Below are 27,025 nucleotides of genomic sequence, written 5' to 3' on the forward strand. Positions count from 1 at the left end.
TCCCACCAAAAATAAACCAGTACCTATTGTAGTTTCGGAAAGCGAAACATCTCTATCATCCGAAACAGAACTAACAAGCGAAGGAGAAAGAAGATTTGGATGGGAATAGTACTCCAAACCAAGACAGTTCAGAAGAAACACAGAGACCATATTCTTTTTTAGAAGAATACAAAAAGCACAAGCAAAGAAAAACACAAATCATAAGATCACAATTTACAATAGACAAACACAACAAAGATCTCAACAAAGATGGAAAACCAAAAGGGGCCACAGGGAGAGACCAAGTAGCAGAAAATGAAGCAAAAGAACAAAGGATTTCAGCAAGAACAAAGAATCAATTACAGAGAAAAGTTTAGTTCTTAACCTTTCAAATAAGCAATGTTCCAAATCACTTGAAACAGCTCTGAACAAAGGACTATCCTTCAGCCCCACATCCTTTTCGAAAAATTTTCAAGAAACCATAGATGTATTCAAATTCGGAAGACTTCTCAAACAAAAAATTATTTTCAACCAGAGAAACAATTGCAAAAGAGAAGGAAACTACAATCAATGTCATACCTTCAGATCTAAGTATCACTCATTCTCTTAACACAGTGGAACTACTCAACCTTCAGGAAATTGAAAATGTCCACACAATTGAAACCTTTGCCTCAGATATGGACTCAGATTTAGATCCGTCAGAAACAACATCTTTGAAAAACAAATTGTCATTCTATCCCAATTACCTTCGGGGAATGTAGTGGACATCTTCCAAAAGGTCGTATTAGGAGACTTGAGAAAAAATTTCCTTCGGAAAAACAAATCAACTTGTAAAATCAAATTTAATCTAGGAAAGCCATTCAAGAACTAAAGAAAGATGATAATCTGACAGTTAAACAAGCTGATAAGGGAGGAAAAATAGTACTCCTCAATACCGAAGATTACATTAAAATGGCAGAAATTCACCTCAAAGACACAAACTGCTACGAAAAACTAACAAGTCCAATTCCCAACTTAGTCACAATATGGGCCACCAAAACCAAGAATTGGAATGATGGATTCCTAACTGATGAAGAACATGACTTTCTTAACACCAAACATCCGATCATTGGAAGTATATATATTCTACCTAAAATTCACAAAAAATATACTACTCTACCAAGCAGCAGACCAATAATCAACAGTATAGGATCTTTAACAGAGCCTATTTCAGCTTACATTGAAACCCAGCTGCAACCTCAAGTGGTAAATCTTTCATCATTCATCAAAGATACAAAAGATGTTATACAACAACTCACCCTCATAAACTGGGAGGCTGACTTCAGGCTAGTAACTTTTGATGTAACCGCTCTATACACAAGCATCATTCACAAAAAAGGTATTGAAACAGTCAAGTACTTTCTGCAAACCAGATCATGGTCTTATCATTGTCAAAATGCAATGATTTATGACATGTTGGATTTCACTCTCAACAATAACCTCTTCCTATTCAACAAACAACTATACAGGCAAAAACAGGGCACAGCGATGGGTGCAAAATTCGCTCCAGCCTATGCAAATCTCTACATGGGAACACACGAACTACAACATGCATGGGAACACAGCTCATTCATTGAACAGGTCGCTTATTGGGGAAGATACATACATGACATCCTTGTATTCTGCAAAGGCGACAAACAATCACTAAAAGAATTCCACAACTTTCTGAATGACAATGACTTCAATCTAAAGTTGACAATGGAAGAAAGCAATCAGAAGATACACTTCTTGGATTTAGAGCTCTATATTCATGAGGATAAAATACACTCAACGCTCTATACTAAATCAACATCAGATAACAGTATACTCCATGCCAAGAGCAATCATCCTGTCCACACAGTAAATAACATCCCACATGGAGAATATCTGCGAATCAAAAGGAATTGCACTGAAGATTTAGAATTCATAAAACACAGCCAATCAGCCACAAAGAAATTTTTAGAAAGAGGCCATTCTAAAAAGAATTTACAAACAGCCTTAGACAAAACTTCCTCGAAACCCAGAATGGAATTACTGAAGAACAAGGTGAAACCTAAGGACAAAACAGTAGCAACTCGAAAATTGAGATTCATTACCACTTACACTTCTGAAAACAAATTCCTGAAGAAGACTTTAGCAAAACATTGGCATCTGTTACAATCAGACCAGGATCTCCAAACTTTTCTGGATGATCAACCCTCAATCACCTTCAGGAACGCCCAGAATTTGAAAAATATTGTGAGTCCATCTAATTTTGAAAGACATCAGAAACAAAAAGGTCTTTCACAACTGTGGAATGAAAATACATTAAAGGGAAACTTCAAATGTGGAACATGTGCAGTGTGTCAATACTCAGCCAATGGAGTTACACAATTTCATTTACCTAATGGTCAGATCCATTTTCTACAAGACTTCATCAATTGCAAAAGCAAATTTGTGGTATATGCATTAAAATGCCAATGTTCAAGAATATATGTTGGCAGCACCATACGTATGCTAAAAACACGAATTTCTGAACACCTAAGAAACATTTTGAACAAAGATATGAGATTTCCAATTGGACTCCATTTCCTCACTGAACATCCAGAAACCCACATGGATAAAATCAAGTTATACGGTTTAGAAAAAGTTCAACCGCACAGCAGAGGGGGAGACAATGAAAAAAGACTGAGACAAAGAGAAGCCTATTGGATTTGCAATTTGGATTGCTGCTAGACAGGTCTAAACACAGACTCAGAATTAGGACAATTTCTATAATTTTCTTTTGACAAAAGGCTAGCTATTGCGTTTAATTTTCTTTCTAGGAAATCTCCTTTGCTTGATCTGCTAATTTGAATGTGTTGTTATCTATATTCTATTTCATTAATTTCACTGACATCCCTTACATTTATATTATATAAATTTCAAGATTTCCATCACATAATATAGGTTTTACAAAATGCTATCCATTACTTTAATTTAATTTGAAACTTCCAAAAATATGTCCATATAAATAAGCTAAATGCCTAACTCTCAAAGCTATTCAAATTGTTTCTTTCAACGAAGTGAATCTTTCAAAGTAAAATAATGAATTAATCACACCAAAAACAAACTTCTAAATTAAGTTATAAGATATACATTATCTCGCCACTTCCTCTTTGATTTGCCCCATTTAAAATTGCAAATGACACAATCAAGTGTCATAAATTATATTAATCTCGTCCACCTGCCGACTAATAAGATAGACTTAAAATGGCGTCCAAAACCTAGTGCTCAAGAACAAAAAGCAAATGCATATTTCCAGGTGGCCATCTTGTAAGTAATAGATAGATTGATCACGTTATCACAGAATGTTTCATTTTTGAAATTAAGGTTATCTCTAATTACTAAATACAATTCTTTCTCTCCAAAAATGTTGAGAAATAAGATTATCAAATTAAGCGATTAAAATGAGAATAAATTAATCTAACTATAATGAATACTAGGAAAAATCTTGCATATGCAATCCATTAATTTAAACATCCTTTTTAACACTTGAAGACCAAATGTTGCACAAGACATTACATTACTAACTTAAACCAGATCACCAAAATATAGTCTGATTCGCTAAGGCATCCAAATATCGAACGTAATTCGCTCATCACGTTAAGTACGCAATGAACGCGCGCAAATCACTGTATAAAGAGGCGGCCATCTTAAAGCCAGTCACGACCTCGGGAAACCAAACCGCAAATAACGAACTGCTGTTCCATCCGAAAGGAATTTTGATTTCACTTGCTATAAAAAGGTAAGAACCCTCATTTCCTTACCATGACACCACAATACTTCAAAAGCCATCAGTAGGACTATGCTAAAACAAAGCATTTTTCCTGTTGCCCCACTAGACTCCTGTGCGACCGGACGCCATCAAAAATCATGAACTTGACAATCACTGGCACCCTCAAAAAGCTTACACACAACTTTTGAACGGGTTCATTTAATTAAAAACTATTTGGACAGACAGCTCACTGGCAAGGTGAGCATTTTAATACTATCCATTTTTGCATTCAATTTACGAAAAAGATCACTATGCTCATTCAGTGAAAATAACAATGACATATTATGCACTGTTAAAATACTAATTCAACTGCCTAGTTCTCATTCATATAATAAGTCATTACACGGACAATAATTAATGATTTTTTCACTAGACTTTTTTTGCTCATTTGAAATGTGATGTTACCTATATACAATTGATTTATACGATTTGTTCATTATATATTCTTCTTTTCAACAGATAATTGCTCTATGTATGACAAACAATACATTTAACAATGAAGTACTGTATTCTTTATGACAAAAACACCCTCCTGATGAACCAATGAACTTGGTGAAACACGTGTTGAGGGAACGATCTGTATTAACGAGGGAACGATCTCTATTAACCCTAAGGGATCACTTGAATTGATTCTGATAAAAAGAAAATAAAAAATACTTTTGTTTGGAAAAAACTTTGGAAAATCTAAATTTTTTTATATTAGAAGTAGCAAGGAATAGGCAAAGAAGAAAAACTGGGACTGCAGGAAGCAGGATAAGGAGGCAGAAGGAAAATAGGACCACATAAGACAAGGACCAGAGATTCAGGAGCTGATAATAGCTTGAGCAAGAGGGGGTGTTTGCAAGGATCACCTCCCAGAGCATTGCGATGTGAGAAATGCTGGACCATGCAGTGTTTTCAAGGAACCCTCAAAGCATTTGTCCTCCACACGTTAGGAAGAGGGCGTGCCAGGAAATGAACAGCAGCTGCCATCTTGATTGTGGCTGCAGGTCTTTCTCCGACGACCAACTTGGTTGGGGCTACGCTGAATGGGGAATGCTGCTCGGTTGCTGGTTACCAAACACTGAAGGAGACAGCTCTCCAGAAAGGCCATGCAGGTAAGCTCCTAACACGAGATTCATGGATTGACATGACCCGCAATCCTCCATGTCATGATCCACCCCACAAACAGTACACACACACCTGTGGGAGTTGCGGGGGTTGGAGATGGACAAAAAAATCCCGCAATCCACACAGGGCTTGAAACCCAAGGCCTTCCTGGGGTTAGATATGATGCAACTGTTAGCGAGAAGCTGCTTTCCCTAAGCATACAGTATTTGCAGAAAAAACGAACTAAGATCATGGGGTGTGGTGGCTCACTATGTACTGACACTGACATCACATCCAGTCTCTGGCAAATAACTGCAATGAGAAGAGTAGATGAGCAACAGTGCTGTGTGCCCTGGTGGTAAAAAAGTTTCCAAAGGCAGCCGTCGCTGGAAATAGAATATCAGATGAGGAACATGTGGGAGGAATTCATTAGAATACTGAAATACTAGAGCAAAGGGTAAAGGGGTAAAGCCAAAGTTGCACAAGAGTGATTGAAATGTGCAGGCATCCCTGGTAGATTTACTGCTCTAAGCAGTGTGTATACAACATATCTGGTCCATTCACTAGACTCCACCCTACAACATTTTATAGGTTCAACAGTGGATGTATTAGCACTTAAAAAGAATGATGGCACTTTTAAAGGTTTTCCTGTTCATGTATGTATTGAAATATATGCAATTTCATCAGATTAGGAGCAAACCTCGTGAAATGCCAGAGTTCTAAAAGATGACCTAGACAGATACCGGTTCTTGAACAGTTTTCCATTAATAGATTTGCGTAAAAATTACACATGATCTTAATTTCATATTGATATTGAGCAACAGGAGATGACGGATTGTAAAAGGATGGAAACATTCAATCAAGCAATGAGATTACATGGCCCATGATGACCAGAACCATGATGCACCCCGAAGAGGGATACAAGCTGACATTTGCTGCGAGTCTTGACAGAGTAAAACCAGCTTTCCCAGAGAAGACAACACATGGCAGACATTAATAAAAAGAAGCTGACGTATGAAAGATCCCAATATGAAAAGTCTTGATGACTGAAGAAAAGTCAAGTGAAGCCAGAGTTCAGTCGACGAGTCCTTTCAGGTGAGCTGAGGCAAGGGATTCACCACCCATTTGGCTATGGACAATTGTCACATAGAGCTGGACAACCTGCACATAGTGCTGAAGTGTTTATTTTATGGTTATTCTAAAACGATAGAGGACTTCCAGCATGATACCAAGAACAGTCAATCTGTTATACATTTGAAGCACAAAACATGAAAAACAGATAAAATTGTCCAGAGAACATCATCATTTATAACAATGTATCAAAATCTAGAGTGATACAAAAATTGAAAGGTAGTAAAATAATTACAATTATTTATTAAACACTAGTAAATTTGACATAGCAACACAGCAGCAGAATGTGCCTAAAATAGGCTAACACATCATTCACAATTGCCATTCATAGTGCAACATTCAATCACGAGTCAACACACAGTGACAGACATCCAAAATGCTAAAAGACAAAAGGACTTATGCTAAAAACAAATGGAGAGAAATTCTATTACTGCTCCCCACAGCGGCATTCATTATTATAATTGCCAAACACATAATAAAGCTTATTAATACAACATCTATTAGAAGGGTAGATCAGGAAAGAGAAATACAAAGATCACATCCCTTAAAGTTTTTCTCGACCGGTTTCGACATGGAGTGTTAGTTTGCACAACATCTTCATCAGGAGGCGAATGTAACCATACTGTAAAAAACACGCAAAAACATGGCTATAGACCGATGTATAACAAACCCTTAAAAATTCCTGGCCGATTGCCGGATAAAACCATGTGGAGGTGTCAGAAGGCACCTAAATTTTACCAGAACAATTTCGGACCAAGTGCACTATCAAATAAATTAGTGCACTGTGTACCCTAAACCACAGATGTGCCCCCCCCAAAAAGCAAGGGGTTAGTGACACCCAAACAAGACCCGTGCTGAGTAGAGAACCACCGAACAGACCTAGGCGAACCCGTGCAGTAGACCACAGAAGCCAATGCCCAAACAAGTTCTATCTATAAGTTCACTAACCTGGTGAGCAACCAGCTGCTGTCAACAAAAGAAGCTAGGAGTGAATCTGCTGCGGCTTGAGGGTTGTGTCCTAAACCAAGACAGGGTCGGATTGAGCCCAATTGTATACCTCGAAACCTGGTCTAAGAATGGACCATCATGATTGAAAAATAAAAAAAGTGAACAAAAAAAGTGAACATAGAGTACATAAAGTCTTACCTGGTGGGGTCTATAATTCACTCAAGAATTTTCAAAACAGTGCAAACTAGCTGTGGATGGACAGAGTAGAGGCTGTTAGGGTGGCCCAGGCAGTGGACTGCAACTGAAAAAAAGAGAAAAGAAGCAGCCCGAGCGTACCGGTTAATACGGTACTTAAGAAAAAAGGAGAAGCCAAGAGAAAAAGCTGAATGTGACCATCTAAAGCGGTTCACAGAGTGAGCCGGCACAGCCCTGACAAATGAGCAAATGACTGAGGCCTCCCCTACATAAAAGCGGCCAAGGAGCACTAGGTACGGCAGACGCAAGGTCTGGAATGGGGCGTTCGTGCAGCATGCATAAGTATAATATAAACAGTGCTTTAATATAAAAAAAAGTCGCAGCACACCAGTAGCGGAGCAAAACCAAGTTTGAGCTCAAAGCGTGTGGCTGGCAGGCCAATGACCACTGGGCTGAGTCACCCCGTGCCGGCAGCAAAGTCTTACTGTATCGCGGTGGACGAGATCACAGAGGAGCGTCATCACTCGCTCTCCGTCTCGTGTCGAAAGTCGGATGAACGCTGCGCATGCGCAGAAAAGGCCTGCAAGGTGAACAGGGTGACCGCCTCTGGGAATAATGGGCGGGTTAAGAAGGCAGTGTGCTGGGGGCCGCGCACGCGTAGGGAATGCATGCAGGAAACTAAAGAGCCCCAGCTGCTGGGCATGCCTGACAGGGGCTCGGGCAAGTGATTTACCAAAGGACTGTGTATCTGTGGGAAAGCACTACCCTGGAGAATAAATATAACAAGCCATAGCTGGTGGGCGCATGACTGCCCGATGATAGTTTCAAAGGCTCCAGCTAAAGAAACAGCTGGAGCATGGGTGGCAAGTCGCCCCCAGGCAGACAAGAAGTGAAAAGGTGCCTATGGACAGAGCAGACTTAAAGCGGGAGCTGTTTCTGTAATTGAAGCTAGGGAGGGCTGAGAAAAGTAGCCCCTGTAACAATAGCCAAAATGTTCCAGTGCAGGCCACATGACGTAGTTCTAAACAGGGAAATGGGGCAATAATTATCAGTCATGAAGAACGGACTGGAAGGCCCCTCTAATAGTCATTGAAATCCCACGATTCAAGTGTATTAAGGCCTTTGTGGAGTGTTTTCAAATTGAAAATCCACATTTGTTCCTTATAAGACAATTTATTGGTCAGTTGCACTAGACCCGTGGCAGCGATTTTTTCAATACAAAACCATAGAATAGAGTCAGGATCAGGTCCCATTTCTACACAACGAATAACTAATGGTGCAGAAAGGGTTCGTGTTCTGATTTTAGAGCGATGCTCATTGATGCGCAAGTGGACTTCCCTAGAGGTTTTGCCTACATAAAGCAACTGGCACGGGCACTGGATCACGTACACCACATTCTTACTTCTGCAAGTAATGAATGTCCGTAATTCCCAAGACCTGCCATTATAAGAAATATCTGTCGTTTTTCTAGAAAATGTATATGCTACGCATGAGATACACGGGTAATGTCCTTTAACTTGGTTGAGATTGGTGTCTCTAACCTGGTTGGAACGTAGGGGAAGTCTAGTGGCTCGAGTGAGTTTCTGCCCCAAATTTTTGCTTTTTTTTTTTAAAGCAAAAAGGGGTTTCTGAAAATTAAGGTCAGTGGAATTGGGAATCCTCCAATTTTTCAAAATTATGGCTTTAATTGTCTCACTATGTTGGCAAAAAGTAGACACACAGACCAACTGATCTTTCTCAACAATTTTGGTTTTAGGCTTCAAAAGGGCATCCCGATTGGTGTAGCGCACTCTTTTTCTTGAATGTTTTATTAGTTTCCAGGGGTACCCTCGCTGTAACAACCTTGCTTGTAGAACATCCGCATGAGTGTTAAAATGCATGATGCTAGAGCAATTACGCCGTAACCACAGAAACATCCCATAAGGGAGGTTACGTAGAAGGCTTTTTGGGTGTTGGCTTTCAAACTGTAAGGTCAAGTTCCTTTCTGTCAGTTTTCTGTAAAGCTCTGTCTGTAGAAGCCCTTCCTCGGTAAAGAAGGATAAATCGAGGAACGCAATCCGTGAAGCAGTCAGTTTGCTTTTGAACGCTGTATATTAAATGGTACCTCTCTGCACAAGGGCTGAAAGAACTAGATTTTGAAGTGGAGCGAGCGTCTCTTAAATTAGAAGGGACCACTCCTGTTGCATCAATGAATGAAATCCAAAACCCTTGTTTTGAAAGTCATTATGTGGGGAGACAGGCATTTCTGCTGATACAGACTGAGTCGTTCATAGCCACACTGTAGTGTCCTTCGAATCTATTAACTTGAAGTTGCTGCAAGGCAGTATCTTTGCATTTTGGGAGCCAGAATAAAAGCACTTGGCTACTTGGATAATGTAATGCCCCTAGATAGTTGCAGGACAGATAAATCCAGGGGAAGGAGTCAGAAAGGAAACATTTCTCACCCAAGAATCCCAGGTGTTTGCTTTCTTTACAAGAACTATAGAAGGTTTAAGAAACCATCCTTTACCTTTGCCCAGTACTGATTGAACTACTACGGAGTGTACTGGAAATACCTCCCTGATCAATTAATGGCTCCGCTTACATTGTCAACTTTACATCTAAACCCTTGCAAACTGATGGCCCTTATTCCAACATGTTCCAAGCAGATAAAGTTCGATTCATGGGTCATTTGAGGAAGACATTTCTTTTTTATGGATGAAAGATGAAAAAAAAACATGTTTTCTGCTAGACGAAACACGTAAAAGGGCTGTAGGCATGGACTGCATCATTGCATGAGTCATGATTTGTTATGCCATAGCCAGGGACCAGACATTGAATATTCACAGCAAAATTTGAGAAAGTACCAGTTTCTAGTAATAAGAGGGTAACTGATGGCAACATGAATGAAGGTCAAAAGATGTTCACTGTGTTGCTTTAAATGTTTAGTAGTACTAATCATCCCGGAAGTTGGTTAAAATTGCTCCAGGTTCTTGAGGGTTCCCATAAACTAAGAAATTGAGGGAATCTCTGATAAATCGGTGCTCTTTGGGTAACTCGGTGCACTTTGGGAAACAGGGGAGTTCACTTTCCTCAGTGCAAAATCTCAGTCAACTCAGAAGGAACAGCAATTGGTCTTAAGGCTTGCATTCTTCACTACTTTTAAAATCGGAAATACTTACAGATTCAGTGTGAACGGGAAGGCTCAAAGCACCAGAGAAGATGACATTAATGGTTACCTTTTTTTTACGAATTGGGCGAGTGACTTCCACCAACAGACACGTATTTGGTTGAGTGTTCTTCCTATGATGGAGGCAGATTCTGTACGTCATTCCAAAACCATGAAGGGATTCTGCTTCCCAGGAAAGCCAGCCTGCCAGGCCTTCATTACCAGAGCTGTGAACTATCTGGAAGTGGTATAAGGTTGAAGCTACAGAGTGCCCCTTTCAAATCTCCCTCTTGTCACCTCTGATCACAGTGGGCCAGACTCAGAAGAAGAAATATGAACCTTGATTTTAGCTTTGCTTTTAGCTAAAGTCAGAGGAAGCGGAGCCAAGGCTATGGAGACCATTACAGAGGTAAAGAGTCCATGCCAAATGAGCACATCCCCTGCAGGTTTCCCAATTACAAGTAGTCGCCCCGGCCAAGACTAGTTCCTAAGAAAGATGTCTTACAGAGCCCATATGCAGAGATACCCCATCATGGGTTGTTGCGACCCAGGAGGGAATTGCGCAGGATCAGAAAAACAACCACCAAAGAAGGAAGGTAAAGTGTGCACAGAGTCAAGTGGTGAGGCCCTGTGCAAAAAATGGATCCCCCACAAACACTCATCCATAAGAACAAAAGGAAATCGGCAATAGAAACCAGCGGAGCACCTGAGCCATGGAGCACCAGAGTGCCATGATCAGTGTGGCGGGTCAGAAGAGCACAGACTGATTTTCAAGCTCACTCCGGATTTATGAAAGGAAAGGTGAAAACTCATATCTTTCACTATGCTAAGAGTCTTCCCTACCTATCCAAACTAAGGTGCTTGTCAGTCATCAGTGAGAGTCCAAATGAAGATCAGGCCACTAGCCTATCCTAACCCAACCACTATTAGAACAAAAGCAAGTTCAGTTCAACAAGGTATACTCAAGTAGTTCTTGGTAACTATGTTTATCAAATCACACCGTTCTGATGCTGGGTTCAAGGTTTGAAGCGTCTTTAAAGTTGGTTACTTTGCCGAAATGTTGCCAGGCTACAAATGTACAAACAGAGCCCTTTCTGGGTCCAGCCTGTGGAGCCTCTCTTCCTCTTTATATGCAGGAGGGGGAGGATAGCAAGATGGCAATGTGATCTTCTGAGACAAGTGAAAGTCAGACTATTTTTGGTAGAAATTAAGGTTTGACTTTAAATATAACTGTCTTTATTAAAGATGGTGTGAGGAGGCTTATAAAAGAGGGCCTGCAACTCACTCACCCTGCGGGCTAATGTAATAGCCACTAGTAGGATTGTCTTCAAAGTGAGAAGCCTTAGCGGACAAGAATGCAAAGGCTCGAAAGGAATGCATGTAATAAATGTTAGTACACAAATTTAGATCCCAAACAGGGACTGGAGGGTACATGTTAGGGAGACACTAAGAATTGAACAATCAGTGGAATTTTAAAGTAAGATGCCTCTTCTGAGGAGCACTTAAAAATAGAAAGCGCAGCCAAGTATCCTTTTATTGTACCAATCTGGAGGCCTTGATTGGCCAAATGTAATAGGAAAGTAAGTACCATAGGTGTACCACATAGAAATGGATCCACATTCTTATCTTTGCACCAGTTACTGAACTGTTCCAACAACACCAGTACAAAGATTTTGTTGCTGGCCTTCTGGCCGAAAGCAAAATCTCCATTACGTCGTCCTGCAGGTCCAAATCCTTATATCTCAGCCTCTCAGAATCCACGCCTGAAGGCGGAGTGTCTTCACCTCTGGATGGAGAACCCAGTTCACATTTCCTGTTAACACTGGTCGCAAACAGATCCACTTGCGGGGTTCCCCAAAGGGTGAAGATCTTTTGAAGGACTTCCTGAGCTAGTTCCCACTCGTGGGACACTGCTCTGCCTGCTCACAGGATCCGCCGCCGTGTTCTGCTCTCCGGCTAGCTGAACTGCTAACAGAGAGATTCCTTCTTGTATTGCCCAGAACCAGAGCTGCACTGCCTCTCTGCACAGTGGTAGTGACCATACGCCTCCTCTCTTGTTGAGATAGTACCTGGCCACTGTGTTGTCCACTAGTCTGATTGCTCTCAGCTCCAAAAGGTCGATGTGTAGTTTGCCGATTGTCAGGTCGTTGGTATGAGCTCCCCACCTCGTGAGTGAGGCGTCCGTCACTACTGTTATCTCCGGCGTTGGTTGCCAAAAAGATTCTCCCTTGAGAATATTGTCCTTGCAAGCCCACCATAGCAGATCTTGAACCACTCTGGCCAGAACTTGCAAAAGATCCGACATATTCCCCAAAAAGTGAGACCATTGAGTCTTGAGGGCCCATTGAAGGGAACCCTTTCTCAATCTGGCCTCTGGTACCATAAAAATAAAGGATGCCATGAGGCCGGGCAACCTCCGAAAATCAAAGGTCAGCAGATGTTGGGCATTCTGGAACTTTGTTACCATCTGCAGAATGTGAGGAGCTCTCACCTCGGGAGGCGAAGCTTTGCCCGAGTTAGTATCCAGGACTGCTCCGATGATTTGGAGTTTTTGGAATGGTATATTTGGCTTGTTGTAATTGAGGGAGAAGCCCAGTCTGTGTAAGAAGCGGCAGGTCATGCTCAGATGTTCCTCGGCCTGTTCGGGTGAACGCGCCCTAATTAACCAATCGTCCAGGTAAGAGTAGACCTAAATCCCACCTCGCCTGAGACTTGCTGCCACTACCGCCATCAGCTTGGTGAAAACCCTCGGGCGGAGGTCAACCCGAATAGCAGAACTCAAAACTGAGTGAGTACTGACAATCGCGAACCTCAGGTACTTTCTGTGCTTGGGATGGATTGGCACATGAAAGTAAGCATTCTGAAGGTCCCCATAAGACTGGTGCTTGAAGTGTGGTCAACAGTCCCTGAGCCGCAGCGCATCCTCAAACGGAGCCGTGCACACGTACCCAGTGCATCTACTGAATTTGAGACAAGCATGGGGAGACTGGCCACGGAGGCCAGTTTGCATTGGGAGCACACGTGACACTGCAGTCGGCCCGACCCTGTACCCGACATCAGGATGATGCTGCGAGGGCGCCAGAGAAAGCGACCCGCAATGTAAAGACAAAACAGCGGTCGCCGTGGCTGACACTAGGAAAGTAAGGGGAAGGGCTCTGAATGCTGCGCCTCAAACAGCGACTGCCATACCAATGCCTCCAATTGCAGGACAGACACCCCCATAGAAGTGGAGAATCCGGGGCAGAAGACGGGCAAGGCCAACAGCCCACAGCCGCATATGCAAGCTACCAGACAGACCAAGAACACAGTGGTGCAAGGTTCGTTTCCAGCTGCGGGCCAACCAACGGGCCCCCGCAGGAGCATAATCACGACGCCCCCACACCCGCTTACAGTGGCATTGAACAAAGGATGCCTGATGCTGTATGAAAGGCGATTAGAGGGATGACCCACAGGTTACACTGGAAACCTGACCAAAAAAAAAGCAGCTTCTGACCTGCTAAAGTGACGCAGGCTGCGCAAGTGGAAGTGGGATTTTTTTATCGTTGCACGTAGTAGACACAAGAGTGTACTGAGCCAAACTGGACAGTCAAGATATACCCTCTCAAGCCCACAAAAGGATGCTGACACCCCACAGGCCACGCAAAAAGCGACAGCTGCGCAGATCATTGCAGCGTGATGGCGTCCAAAACTAACACCCCTAAAGGAAAACATTCATTGCTGGACATTTTTACCAAGCCCTACCAAACCAGGGAGGGAGCAAGTTCACCACTGCACTCTACGCCTGAGAAAGGAGAGCTGCCAAGAGGCGATCAACAGATCCTTGAAGCCATTGCCGCGCTGAAAACTGCTTGGGAATCCAAGCTGGATGACCTGAAGATATCGCTAGAGGCCAAGATAGACTCAGTCAGTGTTGACGTAAACCTTCTGAGGCAAGACGTGAGAGCCATAGCAGACCGAACTGGAATGTTGGAAAAGGACATGAAGGCTACCACAACATCCAGCAAAGAAAACAGCAGGGAGATCCATATCTTGCAACAGAAAGTGGAACATTTGGAAAATCCAGCGGAAGAGGCAGAAGGAAGGGCTAAGAGGAACATCATTTGCATAGTGGGGCTGCCTGAAGACGCAGAAAATCCTGACCCCACTGAATACATCGAGGATATGCTACAGCAAGAAATAGGGGCGCGCAAGTTATCCCAAACGTTCGCAGTTGAAAGGGCTCACAGGGCCCAGACTAGAAGACCACCAGGAGCTCCACCCCGCCTGATCATAGCGAAGATACTGTGTTATACGGAACGGACAGAGAGGATCCTGGAGTACTTCCGGAAAGGCGGAACAATTTCTAGAGCCTCTGCGACCATCACAGCATACCCAGACAATACATTCCTGGTACAAAAACAACGCCTGAACTTTGTAGCGATCAAGAGGAGGATGCAAGACTCTGGCATGAAATACGTACTGCTTTACCCCGCAAGGCTTAGGGTCCAACATAACGGCAAAGCACTCTTCTTTGAGACTCCGGAAGACGCAGCGGGATGGATGGACGGGATGAACTGCCCAGAAGGAACTGATGACCGGGAGTCCACGGCGAAGGATAAGTGAACTGCTGTTTCTCTCCCCATGCAGGGTAAGGATGGTGGGCTGGGGTTAAGCACCATTTGCTTAAGCGCGAGATCTAAGGAGCTCTGCTAGCAGTATGGATATAAGCGCACCAAGTATTGTACAAGGGAGTAACACGGCAGAACGCGACTTCACCCCCCACTAGGGAGTTTAGGAGGGATACTGTAGTTTAGTATCCACCTGCAGCGGCCTTGCACTGGCGGCAGCTAGGTGGGGGCCGAGACGCAGGGGAGCCAGAGATCCAGGGATGGAGCTGGGCAACTGTTGGAGGGAGGGGAAGGTAGGAGGCGGGAAGTTATGGGCTGGGCACAGTTGAGTAAGGGGAGGGAGGGAAGGAAGGATTAGGGAAGTTGGGGAGGGAGGGAGGGAACGATTAGGGAAGTTGGAGAAGGGAGTAGAGTATCGTTTGGAGAGGGTAAGCGAGGGTGGGTGTATCGGAGTATTGAAGACAATGCAGGGAAACCGACCAGTATGGCCACGAACACAACTAAAACTGTACAGGAAAAAGGAAGGGAGGAGGGAGGGCGGTGTGGGATATGGTTAAATGGGGGACTTGAGAATTGTGACCTGGAATGTGCAGGGATTAAATACTTACATCAAGCGCAACAAAATCATGATGTACCTGAGGCGGCAAAAGATAGACATAGTGATGCTACAGGAAACCCATTTGACAAAAGAGAAATTACAGTTAATGAAGAAGAAATGGAAGGGGACAACCATTGGGGCCACGTACTTGGTGTCCAGCAGGAAGTGGGCACGGATGGGAGAATAGCGCTAATCAAGGAGGTGTTAGGCAACAAAATGGTCAACATGATCAACATTTACGCCCCGAACAATGATACCGCGCAATATTTTAGAAATATATACACCACTGTTAGCCCATATATGGGCGAAAAAGTCACAATCGGCGGGGACTTCAATTGCACACTAGACCCCGTGATGGATAGGTCTGATGACAAGATGATGACAAGATGACCAGACGAATCCAGCGGCAAAGGCCCTCGCTTCCTTTAAACAAGATTTCCAGATGACCAAGATATGGAGGGAGCTGCACCCGCAACACAGAGTACTCGCACTACTCAGCTCCACATGACCTGCATACCAGGTTGGATTATATATTTGTGGCAGATTCCTTAGTAGAGGAGATCAGAGAGGCAGAGTACAAAGCAACTGTCCTGTCGGACCACGCACCTTTGATCGTGACATGGCAGATCTCGCCGCCCAGATCGATTCCGGCATGGAAACTTAGAGCGGAGACACTCAAGGACACCATCTTTAGGGAAGATCTAAGGGAATCCATACAGGAATATTTTGAGATAAATGTAGGAAGTGTTGAGTCAGCTGGAACGCTGTGGGAAGCATTTAAGGTGGTAGTGAGGGGTGAGGCGATCTCCAAAGTGGCTTGTTTACAGGGGGGTATAGTGACGGACTTGCAAAATACAGAAAGAGAGATTGAAGAGATAATGCATGCGGGGCAGGGGACCCCGGAGAGGGCAGAGACTGTGCAACGTTTAACTGAGAAGTGTAAGGCCCACTGGGAGAGACTATACAACCTAAACTAAAGGAAATATGTGGAAAGGCAACATGCAGAAGAGGATAAACCAGGCAGATTGTTGGCCTGGCTGTGCAAAAGCGAATCCCCGAGACAAGTGATACGAGAGATGAGCCACGAAGACGGCACACTTGCAGACACCCAAAAGGGGAGGAACGAGTGCTTCCAAAGATATTATCACAAACTGTACACAGACACGAGAGAAAATGAAGGACTTGACATGAATGAAGCATTAGAAGAGATAATCCTGCCCAGGTTAGGGGACGCAGAAAGGGATAGGCTGGAAGCTCCACTCGAATTGGAGGAACTGGAACATGTAATCCAGGCCCTACCCACTAGCAAGGCCGACGGTCTCCCTAGCAAATTTGATAAAATATACATGTCGGACCTGCTCCCGCACCTGTTGGCCATGCTGAATGAGGCGCTCGAAAAGGGAAGGCTACCAGAGACTAAGAGAGGCGATCATCGCCCCACTCCTCAAACTGGGCAAAATAAACACAGACTGTGGATCCTATAGACCACTATCGATGTTGAATCAGGACAGCAAGTTCCTCACCGCAGTGTTGGCTAATCGGCTGAGACCACTGACCTGCTCCCTAATACATCATGATCAAACGGGATAGGTCCCCCAGTGGTGCATCTCCAACAAGCTCAGAAGATTGCATCACATCATAGATCAGACCACGGAGAGCACCCGGGAATTGGCAATAGTATCACTAAACGCAGTCAAGGCTTTCAACTCAGTCAAGTGGCCATGGCTGCTGGCAGTCTTAGAGAAATTTGGAATAGGACCGGGGTACTTGGAATGGGTAAAACTAGTGTACAACAAACCAATTGCCAGAGTCCGGACGGGACCTGTGGTTTCCAAGCAATGGACTTTGAGCAGAGGCACTAGACAGGGATGCCCTTGGTCCCCGATGCTATTTATCCTGGCGATGGAACCAATAGCAGCATACCTCAGGTATTACTACAGGGAGGTGAGCATTAAGACGCACAGAGAGCAACACTTGATATCGCTATATGCAGATAACATGCTGCTGTACTTGCAATACCCAGAAGAAAATCTGCAATACATATTAGAGTTACTAGAACGGTTTGCACAGTTGTCAGGCAGAACAATAAACCCACGTAAATCTAGCATATTCCCCTTGGGCAGATACGTAGGCGTGCCAAAATGGGTGTTACAGATCGATTGGGCGGTAGACACCTTTAGATACCTGGGCATTGATATATACCATAAACTTGAAGACGAACACGAAAACAACACAGTGAAAGCAGTGAAAGGAATCCAACGGAGTATGACATTTTGGACTAGGTTGCCCCAGAACATGATGGGGAGGACAGCTCTGCTCAAGATGATAGCACTACCAAGGTTGCTACACAACTTTGCAAATGTCCCATACTTAATACCTAAACGATGTTTCTCTAACTTGCACAGTATCGGCAGGGGGTTTATGTGGCACAATACCAGGAAACGGATAGGCCTCTGGAAATTGCAGAATCCACACCAACAGGCAGGGATAAAGCTGCCCAATTTCGAGGTGTATTATTTAGCGGGCCAGCCTCAATACATTGCTAGGTGGTTATCTGATGACACTAATCCTGATGTAAGGCTACTAAGAACGGAAAGTGCACCTTACTTCCTAAACGAGCGGATGTGGGTGACGGACCCACCAAAAGGAAATAGATCGGCACTGCTGGCCCTAGGCAGGAAAATCTGGCACAGAACCTGCGCAGAAATGGGGTACCCGCAGCCGTGCTCCCCATATATCCCTCTCGTAACACTAAGGGGCGTAGACGAACAATTGAGGCGTGCCATTCGGGAATACTGGGAACCAGTGGGTGTGACAACAGTGGGAGATGTGTGGCGGGATGGGGAAAAGATGGAGTTTGGAATGTTGATAGAAGACACAGGCTTACATAGTGGACAGTACATCAGATATGCTGATGAAGCTATTATTGAAGATGTGGTCAGAAACAGAACTGACCCAACAACCAGACAGCTATAGAAACTTTCCAAGCGGTGTCAGAGGGTGGCCACGAAGTCTCCAGAATTTACGAGATACTGATGTCCAAGGTGGGTAAAGAGGTGGTCAAGGTCAGGCTGGGATAGGAAGAGGAAAGTGGGGAGACCATAGACAATAGACTCTGGGAGAAGATGCAAGGATACCATAAGAAAGTCTTGAGGAATGCCCGGCTGCAACAGATCCAGTTATATATCACCCACAGGGTATATATGACCCCCAAAGAAATTTCGCAAAGGCGGCTAAGCAACACTGCCTGAAATGTGGGGCAGAAAATGTGGGGATGGTACACATGTTTTGGGCCTGCCCTGAAATCACAAGATATTGGGAGGAGATAGCAGGCCAACTGGCGTTCAAAGGGATTAGATTGGTGGTGGACTCTTTGTGGGCATGTATGGTGGGGGGTTTCCCTAGACCGCATAAACTTAAACATGTGTCCAAGCTTAAAGACCTACCTTATATCTTGGCTAAGCGTAGGATCGCCATGGGGTGGAAGGCACAGGAAACACCAAACATAGAAACCTGGTGGAGGGACCTCCTAAAGTGGGCTGATGCAGAAACGGTGGTTTGGAGGGAGGTGGCTTGCAGAGGGGGTGGAGGAAACGGGAATATTAACAGAGTGGCAATACCTGGTGTCATCTTTGACGCGCACGGACCCTGAAACACCGGACACAGACAGCTCAACGGATGCTGACACAGGAGAGACAGTAGTGGAATAACATGCTGTGGTTGTTGAATGTGGAATTGAGCGGGGGGGTGGGAACGTTTGAAGTTTATTAAGCACCATTTTGAGGTGCACTGTTTATTGTTTGTGGAAAACTAATTTCCACCCCGAGGACATTTTCTTTGTCCTCTTTCATTAGCCTGTCCTTTTCCTCTTCCAAATGAGGAATAAAAATGAAAAGGACAACCCCTGCAGGAAGATGAGCTTGAGTCTGAGTGTTGATGAGGTTGTCCTATGGAGGCGCTAAGTGACTTAGCCGCCGCCTTGGAGGTCTGCATGTTCTCCAAACTTGCATCCGCCTTGCTGCCGAACAACCTCACGCCGTCAAATGGCACATTAAGATGTCTGGCCTGCACATCCGTTGCAAAGCCCGACTTTCTCAGCCACGCAAACCTGCGTAGCACTGTGCTAGACGCCATGGACCTGCTGATGCTGTCAGCATTGTCCAGTCCTGATAGAAGGCATTCCCCCATAGTCTCCTTTCCATCTTTCACAATCGCGAGGAATCCACCTCGCTCCTCGCCCTCAGGAATGTGTTCAGCCGCTGTACTAATATAATCCCACATGGTTTATGTGAATCTTGCAAGGGTACAGGTCACATTTGTTGATTTTAGAGCCATACTGCTTTCTTTGGAAGACCAGGCATCAATTCTTTTATCATCACTATCTGGGGGAATAGAAGGGTATGCAGATTGTCTAGTGGATGTAGCTGCCTGAACTACTAAGCTCTCAGGTGTAGGATGCTTAGTTAAATAGTCAGGGTCAGAAGAAGGTGGTCTGTATTTCCTAGGGAAATTTATGTTCACCGCTGGTCCAGATTCTGGGGTTTCCCATGCAGCTATAACCTTCCTCTGAAGTTCTTTGTGAAAGGGAAGAACAGGATCCTTTTGAGGACCTTGACTGAGAATGTCTGTCACGTCATCCTGTTCATAATTGGGTGAAATTCTGTTCCACCCCATGAACTCCACCACCCTAGTCATAATATTTCTATATGCAGTCTGCATGATCAGCAGGGTCAGGCTTGTCGACTTCCAACTCAGGTCAAGTGTCTATACTACTAGCTGTTTGTAGACAGGTCAGACAGTTTGGACTTAGAGTCAATTAATTCTTCTGGGGCATCCCTTATACCATATTTTACCTCAAAAGGGGAGGCATTGACCTTGTTTTTGCCAAAGGCATCGATATTGGTGTCGGAATCAATGTTGCCCTTGACAAAGGCATCAATGGCATTGATATCGTCGACGCTGGCTTCGATAGAGTCGAAGGAGCCTTAGATGTAAGCACTGTCTAGGAAGGTGTCAACGCTACCTTCGACACTGGTGTCGAGTAAGTCTTTGACAAATGCGTTGAGGAGACCTTCGACAAAGACTTTGTTGACGGTTTGTCACCTGATGCCATTTTGTCTGGTGTCGCCTTCGGTTTATGCACCGATAGGCCTGTCTTGCTCTTTTTATGAGGTGTCGGAGAAGTTTCTCTCTACGACACCCTTGACAATTTTTTGCCGGATTGAGAGCGTATAGTCTGACCTTCCCCTGTCCTCTTTAGAATGAGCCGGGGCATGGTCTTCACGTGATTTCTTCGAGGGGGTCTGGGTCGCATTCTCGAAGATTCACATCATAGAGGCTCTAAAAGCCTCTCATTTTCAAGGGGAATCATGTTTTGATGGACAGGTGATAACCCCTGTATCAGAGGACAACTAAGAAGAGGAAGAGGGAGATCAGTGATGCCTCTTCGAAGAAGACAAAAGATTTTCTTGACCAACTTCTCGACCTAGATTTCTTTGATTTACGTCAGGACTTATCCCTGGACTCTGCAGAGTCCTTATTTTTCTTCAAAGAAGCCGTCGAAGATTCCTCCCCCACCGCCAATTTACCTCTTCATTCCTTGAGAGCTTTATTCGTTATAGCCTGACAGGAACCGCACTCGTCAACTCGATGGTCCGGACCGAGGCACCAGAGACAAACTCAATGGGGGTCAGTTACAGACATTTTCTTCCTGCAGTTCTGGCACTTTTTAAAGTCAGTTTTAGGGGTGGAAGGGTTAGATGAAGAAGACATCTTGAAAGACTGAAGCGGTGTTTTCGTACACACAAAGCGAAAGCTTTTGTAAAAACTGAACTGAGGTCAACGGGCGCGGCCCGAGCCATTTATACTATGGATGACATCAACACTATACCACAGCCCTCGAGGGATGTCGACGCCATGACATCGAGCACAGCGCCCTCTGGTGTGGACATTTATTTTTCTGAAGCATCAAAGCTGACGATACGCATATATCTAAGATGAGGAATACGTGGGAGGACAATCCATTGGAAACCTTATTTTATTCTTTGTGTGAGGGAAACCCCTCTTATTTTAGTGATAGTTCAATATTCCCCAACCCTAATTTCTTTAATGTTTATAGCAATAAACATGCCACCATTGTGTCGATCGTTTACTTTTACACCCTTACACTAGGTACCAATTTCTTTTTAGCCAGTTAGAATTAAAGGCGTCTGGAAAAAAAAACATTTAAGGAATCTTAGTCGGCAATCGAGACCGGACAAAAAAGGGCAGGCGTCATGAGAAACTGATCACTGCATGCTATCAAAAGACAGAAAAAGAAAAGCACTGCACGCAAGTAACTGTTGCAACTAGATAAGGGCCGGGTCTAGGCACTATGAAGGCTTCATGGAGCAGACACAGTCAACAGATTCAAATTGGTTCTCAAAAATTGTATTCAACTTAAAATGCAGGATGGCGTGAGGCCCAACTTGCCCTATGTTAAGGTGGAATTTCCCTACCTATCGAAAAATAGTCTGTCAAGAAGTCCAAATCAAATGTCTGTCCAAAACCTATGCTTGCCCTCACAACTTACTGTAAACAATGTGTAGAGATGTCAGCATCAAAATCATAGTGTTCAAAAGCTTGTTCCAGCTTTCTACTTAGGATCAACTTCCCCATGTTCAAAAACGCTGAAAAAATATCTATAAAAGTACTTGCTCCGACATGTAAAAGTACTTTCAATTACTTTCAGTTCGTTCTGAATTCAAAAAGGACTTTGTTATGCATTACCGGAGTGCCCTGGAAGGAGTGTCACTGCTTTACACTCACCGTCGCACATGGCAGCTTTGTTCTGCTTGCCGTCCATCGCGACAGGCTTCTTAAGCCTTCTTCAGCTTCCCCAGACTCTGCCTCTCCCTCGAGGCATCCACAGCGAGCACCGCTCGCTTCCCTGGTTTCCCACGGCAGCTGCTATAGTCAATGGGAGTTCCACAGCCCTGTGAACCCATTCAGGTGGGTAACAGAACATCCAGACCATCTCACGGCCGACCACAGCCCCAGCATCTTTCTCCTACACACCACTGCTTCCGGCACCCGGGTCTCCAGCTTCCTTCTCTTCAATTGATTCTCCAACCGGTTCTCCTTCTCTCAATTTATTTTATATGGTTTTATTACAACCGAAAGCCTGACAGGCATCAGGGCGTGGACACACAGAAGCACGTTTCTATAAAGGAGATAGAACTGAACTACATACCAATTAACTTGACCACACAACCGAAAGTCCCTGATTACCCGGCACACTAAGTTCGTAAAAAATAGACTGTATGCTACAATATATCAAAAAATATCATAAATTTATACAGAAACAAATAAGTTAAAGTAAAAACAAAATCTTTCTGGCCGTCCTGATCACTCGTGGGGGATAGCGAGTGATCAGGACGGCTTCCAAGAGGGCCTACAATAATAACCTGGAAGTTTTGTTAGAGAAAACCTAGAAAGAGGGCAGAAAGATTGGGACAGTGTTTGTAAACACATATTCTAATCTGTCGTATAAGATCAAAACCATCATCAAAAAAACATGGAAGAAAGCGTACCATGGTTAAGAGGTTCTACCTCCATTGGTTGTGTTTAAGAAGAGCCAGAGTTTACAGAATATGTTGGTCCGTAATGATATAACAGAAACTCAGGTTAAACAAGCATGATTAACCATGCATGATTAACCACCCTGTGGGGTTTACCGGATATAAAAGGACACTTTCCTTGTGGTAAATTTAGTATCTGTGGACAAACCGAGGAAACAAGGACCTTGCAAATTCTACCAGATCTGGTATGGAACTTCAATGAAATGACAAATTGTAATACCCAGAATGTCATATTTGATCATGTGGCCCTGCGGCTTACAATATGTAGGCAAAACAAATAGAATGTGCCGGGTTTGTAAGATTTAACATCGAAGCTGCATAAAGAATAAAATTATTACAGCCCCTCTAGTCAAACATTTTTTGGAGAAAAATCATACACACACAGACTTCACATGGCTTATATTAAAAAAGATACATGTGTCAGCAAGCAGGAGATTGAACGCAAGTTGCTCAATTTCGAACAAAACATGATTTTCGAGCTACAGAGTCAGAGTAGGTTTGAATGAGGCAATTGATTGGCATTGTGTTAATTTAATATGAAAATTCTCTGTTTAAGTCTACATAGAGAAATAATGTGCTATCTGTTTCATTCATGTCGTTTGGTGAAGCCTAAGCAATCTCATTTGTTATAGAGCCAATTTATTTTTTCTACTATTTTCCAACTGTATGCAATTAACACCTGTGTGTGTACTCTTTTGGAGTTTTGTAAAGCAATCCAATCATTATATGACATAACCCCTTTTTGAATTCTATAAATACTCCAGCTTTGACCAATGGTAACAACTGCATATTCACAATTTGGCATTTTGGGGGTACTTGCAGCCCTTCCTTTTGTTTTTGTCTGTTTGCCCATGCTCTATCCCTGTAAGATGCATTCCTGTAAAAAGCTCAAACATAGATATGCAACTTGATAGAGGGGAGACGAGTGACTTCAGCTTTACAACCATCTGTTTACGTGTGATGACGCTGTAATGTATCGCCATGCTCATGTGGTTTGTAGGCTGCTTCTAGCATTTCACCCCCTCCAGCGCATGCATGCGCATGGCCTGGTTTCTTGAGCGCCGCACTATTACAGCATTTTGTGAGTCTCTACCGTTATGCTAATGCTGTTACCTCCTCACAGCTGTACCCACACTGTGGTGTGATGTCTCAACGTGAACCGCCTATTTTTCCTTCAATATGGCTGCATCCTGTTTGCTCGTGAGTGGTTCTTCCTTTGTGGTTAGTGCTCTCCATTTAACGCGAAAGTCTGTTGTTGCTGTTCACTATTGGTAGCATTTCCACATTCGGGAGACTGCCATTGTTGACGGACGGGTCAGTGGTTTTCCGCCACGTTGTATGGTGAGTTACACGTGTAATACGGATGCGCTGTTGGCCATTTGATTTATGTACTCTTTGCACGCCGGACCTACTCTTTTTTAAAATATTTCTGATACTATCAGTGAAGGACATATATTGAGGTTTGCTATCCTAACATTGGTGATAGTCACATGTTTAACTCCACCATGCAGCGAGTTGCATTTCGTTTACTTCAACATGCAGTTGGTCTCTCGTATTTCATGTCACTATACATGATATTGGCAACCACTGGGTGTAGAGCTCATTGTTGGTGTTGGGATGACTAATAAAGAGGGTGTTTGGCATTTCCATTTTGTTGCAGATAAGACATTTGAGTGACATTTGCAAATTAGGTTTTTGTTTTGGTCGTAGACGAAGTTGGGACGTGTTTTGGATGCCTGTTGTGATCTACAAGTTGAATTTTGGACACCTTGTAATCCTTGATGTAAACATCGGGATCCTGTCTTGACTGAAGGTAATTGATGGGAATGAGTCTCCCCCCTTGTGATTTTACTCTGGATAGGAGCCAGTCACCACCCGTACTAGTAGTTGGGTGTGTGCCTTTGTCTCTGCAGTGTCCTTTACCGAATATTGGGGCGATTTATTGCGCCTTTGGTGGCAGTAGATGCATCTGTTAATTAGTGCATATAGTGTAGCATTAACTCACAGCACACCGCTGAAGAAATTACACAGTGAAGGTATTTTTAGAAGTTCATTTATAGAACTGTTGTGAGGTTGGTTTTATTTTGGGTCTTTCCTCCAGTCCTCATGCTCCAGAAATGTATACTGTAGTGTGTGGTTGTGCATTTAGTATTCCTTGACCCCTTCCTTAAGATCCCCCTTCTTTTTGTATTTTAGGTACATCCATTTATGTAATGTGAGAAATGACCCCTTGAACACAGTGTTGAAGCAGTCTACAATTTTTACAGAAGTTTTCCCCTGAAGAATGTTCACCCTTTTGAGGCTTTGGAAGAACAGAAACATGTCGGGAATCATTTTACAACACATGTCGAATGTTTGTTTTAGTAGAGTGTCTTTTGTGTTTGTTAAATCATGTTAGGAGTTTTTAGATTAAATGTCTAGGTATTAGGTTATTGGTTCCACTGTGTTCTACGTTTTGGGTCTATTTATGTTTTTACTTGAAATTATTTTTTTCTGAATAAATTTATATTATATTTTTTGATATATTGTAGCATACAGTCTATTTTTACAGACTTAGTGTGCCGGGTAATCAGGGACTTTCGGTTGTGTGGTCAAGTTAATCGGAATGTAGTTCAGTTCTATCTCCTTTATAGAAACATACAGATTTCCCATGCTGGTGGAGATAGTTATTGTGTTTGGTAGGGGTATTATACACCTATTTATAACACACACAGAGAAGCACAACACAATACCAATTACACAAGACTCAAGCACATATGTCAATTAGAAAACATGATGAGCAGCTATTCCAACAGGTGTGTTTTCAGGCTCTTTCGAAATGAGGATGGATTTCAATCCAGGCGTAGATAATTGGAAGGGTGTTCCAAACGGAGGATGCTATGCACGGAAAGCATTTCCCATTTGCTTTCATCCGGTTAGGGCACAGACAGTTTAGCCACATAGTGTTACATGAACGCATTGTTTTAATGGGTTGATAAATGGTCATTCTTTTCTGGGTCAGTGCCATAACCCGCTTCATGAGTAAAGGCCACTATTTCAAATTGGATACTGGCTTTACAGGGAGTCAGTGAAGAGGCCTTTGATGTGAAGGAATATGTTCACCATAAGGTACCTGTTTTATAATATGCACAGCATAGTTTTGAACCATTTGTAGGATGTGCAAATTCCTTTTTGGTCACACCTCCCAAAAGGGCATTACAATAATCCCTTCTCAAGAGAATAGTGGCCCTAGCCAGTGTTTCACAATTCTCTTCAGGGATCAGTGGTCTCATTTTTCGGAGTTTCAGGTGGTATTATGAGTGATGTTATTCACATGGGCATCTGTGCTAACATTACAATCCAGGAATGTGCCCAGAGTTTTAACTTTAGTCTGTTTTATTCACACATCTATCAAGCATGAATTTGGTGCATCTTTGATCTCATTTGGAACTTCGGGGAGGGGACAGCCAAACAGCAACAACTCTAATTTTGCATCATTCAGACACATAGTGTTCCACCATCCACTGTTTTACAATTTTCAAAAGTCATTTAATCACAGAGTCCGTTTTGTAGTTTCCATCCAATCTCAGCAAGAGCAGAGTATCATCAGCATAGTTGGTAAAGCAGATATTCAAATCCTCCAGTAGATCGCACAAAGGCTGGATACAAGGGTTTAAGAGGGCAGAGGACAAACATGCCCCCTGGGGCACGCCATGGTAATTGGGGGGGGGGGGGATTTGTCAGATTATGCTCCAATCAACAGCTGAGACTCTTTCGGACAAGAATTAGTGGATCCACTTTGTCCAAGATCTAATATATTTTGCAAAATCACTTGCCATAGTATTTAACATGCAATATTCTTCTAATAAATGCAACAAAACATTTTTTTATGATCCATGACAATTTCCTTTTTTATTT

General features: G+C 43.3%; 1 protein-coding gene across 1 annotated transcript in view; it reads right to left on the reverse strand.

Moving 5' to 3' along the window:
- Positions 1-27,025, reverse strand: part of CEP120 (centrosomal protein 120) — a 1,008,936-nt gene that overhangs the window by 242,943 nt on the left and 738,968 nt on the right. The gene's annotated exons all lie outside the window — the stretch shown is intronic.

The sequence above is a fragment of the Ambystoma mexicanum genome, chromosome 6p (assembly GCF_040938575.1).
Source record: "Ambystoma mexicanum isolate Mex_15411 chromosome 6p, UKY_AmexF1_1, whole genome shotgun sequence".
NCBI classification, from domain to species: Eukaryota; Metazoa; Chordata; class Amphibia; order Caudata; family Ambystomatidae; genus Ambystoma; species Ambystoma mexicanum.